A 3,545-nucleotide genomic window follows, 5' to 3' on the forward strand; every position below is an offset into this window, starting at 1 on the left:
ACTACCCAGCTGTTGCAGACTATGGAGCCCTACATCAAGGTGTATCACGACAACATCAACACCAGCCGTCAGCAAAGCATAACAGATTTCTTCGCCAGCAACCCACCACAGCCAGCCCAAGCCAGTGATAGTGACAGTGAAGATGACTTTGAGGGATTTGTCAGGGAAGCCCTGACAACTGTAAGTGACAGTGATGGTGATGCACCTAGTAATGGTGATTCACCTGAGGGCCAGTAGCCTGCCCTCTGCCTCGGAACCAGCCTCCATCCCCGTACGCCGACCCATCTCTTCTACTAACGCAAGTGTTCCACCTAACTTTTACTTTTCCTAACCTAACCTTTATTTTTCCTATGTTAATCTTTATTTTTCCTAACCTAACCTCTTCTATATTACTTGTTTTTTCATACCATCATAAAGTTAAGATAAAATTTTTACTACAACATAGTTGTGTGTCGTCAAAAAGTGGAGTTTGGGGGTCGGCCCGGACTCTATTTCAATTAATCCCATATGTTATGTTATTCACTTTACGCGTTCCTCACTTTCCGCAGGACCCTCCGGGTTACATTAACCGCGTAAAGTGAGGGTTGACTGTATTTAAATACTGAAAAAAAGACAGAGGAAGGTGATTCTGATGAGGAAACTATTTGTGAGTCACCTGACTCGCCAAAAGCAATGGATGTCAAAATACCTGCTAAGTCACCTAAACCAACTAGTAGTGTTTTGGAGTGTGCAGAGAAGGACCATCCACCTGTTAGTTCATATTTTCGAACTACACCAACATCTACATACAGAGCAACAACACCAGATGATCCTCCTTCAAGACCAAGTTCCTCCTCACAAGTAAAGAGAAAATCCCTGTTTACAGCGACACCCCAGAAGAACAAAATTAGTTCTTACATATGCAAGGATCAGATGACGAAAGAACAGATCGTGAGCATTATAAAATAATGCCGTTAATATCATTCTTGTATAATTTATGGATTTTGAAAAATTGAGTTACAGTTTCACAGCTTTAAATGTCTAGAATTTGATCCAACTTGTATAAATCTAAATAACTTGAAACTATCCTCTAATATTTATTTTCTGTTACAGGATCAGTCTCAACTTGAAGTAGCTCGCGCTGTTTATGGAACAGGATGTTCATTAAGAATGGTTGAACACCCACTGGAAAATTTTTTTTGAAACATTGCAGCCAGCTTTTAAACTTCCTAACCGTGACGATGTCAAACTCTCTTCTTGAGAGTATATGAGGAAACTGTTACAACAGCTAAAGAACAAGTAGCAACAGCTTCTAGTGTGGCAATACTATGTGATGGTTGGACTAATATAAGGTAATATAATGGCTTGTTTGATGTATCTAGCTAATTACTGTATTTAAATTACAAACAGTATAACATTTTGATAAAAACATCATATCTACTGGCATTTGTTCTAATCTAACATTAGTATCTATCTTATATAAAAGAAGTTAAATAGTTGTTTTTATTTGTTTTGCAGAAATGAGGGAATCATTAACTTTGTTATTACAGTGCCCAGGCCCATATTTTGGAGCAGCACTGCAACAGGTTTGTTCACATTCATGTCTCAATCATATGGTGTCAGTGTCACCTAACAAAAAACTGAAAAACAATAAATTTAGCTTGATGTCTTATATCTCAAACAATTTTATTTTGAAAATCTTTTTACTGTTAAATTACTGCGCTACTTATTTACAATAGCTAAATCCATTTACTTCTTCAATCTTGGTCATTTGATAACTTGTCCACACACCACTGAATGGCTTTGGCTCAAGTGGGATGAATATATTGTTAACAATTAATAAATTACAAACTGAAAAAAGGTTTAGCATATGCATAATATATCACATACAATAATAGGCTATTAGCTACAAGGGTTATAAATCTCCATCATAATTTTTTTTAATTTCTATAGGTGCAGAAAGTCATACAGGAGAATATATGGCAAGTCTGTTAAAAAAAATGGTTGAAGAAATTGGTGCAATGAAGGTGCTTGCCATTTGCACAGATAATGCTTCAAACACGAAGAAAGCCTAGGCACTTATAAAGGAAGACTTCCCACACATACAGGCATATGGGTGTCTTGCCCATACACTCAACTTAATATTCACAGATACGGCCAATATTAAGTCAATTGATAGCAATCAGCGAGACTGTACACGTGTTGTGAAGGCTATTAAAAATTCCCAAAAGCTGACTGCTATTCTAAAAAAATGCCAGAAGTCATTACCTGGCCAGTCAAGAATCACTGAAACTTCCAGTTAAAACAAGGTATGGTTTTTACATGCTTATTCATGGGTGGTCCGGAAGCTGGTGTAGATGAATCACTATATTGATAAATCCAACAAATAATGTACCAATAAAATTTTATGAGATTTATATTTTCTGATTTATTGTCACTATCATAAATTCATAAATGTCCCTAACTAGGCTATACAGTATAGGTATACACATAACTTTACAATTGCCAAGACTCCAGCACCATTCATAAAGTTTCAATGTTTTCAGATGGGGATCAATAAACCACTGCATGGAAAGTATGAGCAACAACAGAAATGCCCTCAAGTCCTGGCTATTGATGACGAAGCAAAGAAGGCTGGGCTAGACCAAGCAGTTAGAAATCTATTGCTCTCAGAGATTTTCTGGGATAGATTGGATGTGTAACGACCACGGTCTTACACGTCAGTTAGCGCCAAAATCAAATGATTCATATTACGCTTAATAGCCCACAAAACATGTAACTCTGCTTTTATTTTGAGTCCTCCATCTGAGGAGTCCGTTTTCTCATCACTTCAAGACACCTCAGTCCTCCGTTATCCCATTTTCTCTGACTTACTGAAACCAACCTCTCTATATAATGTATTTGAATGTGAGAGAGAACACCTTTGTTTTGAGTCAACTTAGATATGTCTGTTTACAGTTGGAACATTCAAGATCCATTGTGAGTGGTGTTGAACGCTTCAACTGTCCTTATCGTTAGTAAGACGTGTCAAGTAAGCGAGTGTTGAGTTTGCCAGCTAGAGTGGCGTATTTTATGTCGTCCGTGGGGATACCCATGAGTTTCTGATCGCTACTGAAGTTATATTATTTTGTCGCCCCGACATCAGAGAATCTGATGTTTATAGTTTAGTTAGTGTCGGTTGTTTATTTAAGAAAGTCATTAATCTCCTGAACAGTTCCTGTCAAACTCAAAATTCTCCAAGACTTAACGGCCGTTTGACCTGGGATGTGGTTTGCCGTCAGGCCAATAGAGTTGCAAACGCATATATAACTCCATTTCACCTCTTTACTGACAAACTCAATCTCTGATTAAATCATAAATATAGATGTAGAAAATTAGCCTGATCTGTGACACTGACGGTCACAGCTAGGTGTCCAACGACTACTTTGAATAGAGGGCCTATTGTTAGTAAAATTAGTCTTTCTAGTAGGAATATGCCCTCTGTGATTTCTCCTCCACATCTCCAGGTATGTTCACGTGTGTTCCACACCGCCATATTAATTCAGTTTAACTTAGTCAATTTTGTG

The 3,545-nt window shown here is 37.6% G+C and overlaps 1 long non-coding RNA gene across 1 annotated transcript; it reads left to right on the top strand.

The window, feature by feature from the left end:
- Positions 1 to 1,096: 1,096 nt before the first annotated feature.
- On the top strand, positions 1,097 to 2,480 carry LOC121878768. Its single transcript, XR_006091218.1, has 3 exons — positions 1,097 to 1,331; positions 1,498 to 1,565; positions 1,933 to 2,480. It is a non-coding gene; the product is annotated as an uncharacterized LOC121878768 (long non-coding RNA).
- The last annotated feature ends 1,065 nt before the right edge of the window (positions 2,481 to 3,545 follow it).

This window comes from Homarus americanus, unplaced genomic scaffold (genome assembly GCF_018991925.1).
Source record: "Homarus americanus isolate GMGI-L3 unplaced genomic scaffold, GMGI_Hamer_2.0 scaffold20413, whole genome shotgun sequence".
NCBI lineage: Eukaryota > Metazoa > Arthropoda > Malacostraca > Decapoda > Nephropidae > Homarus > Homarus americanus.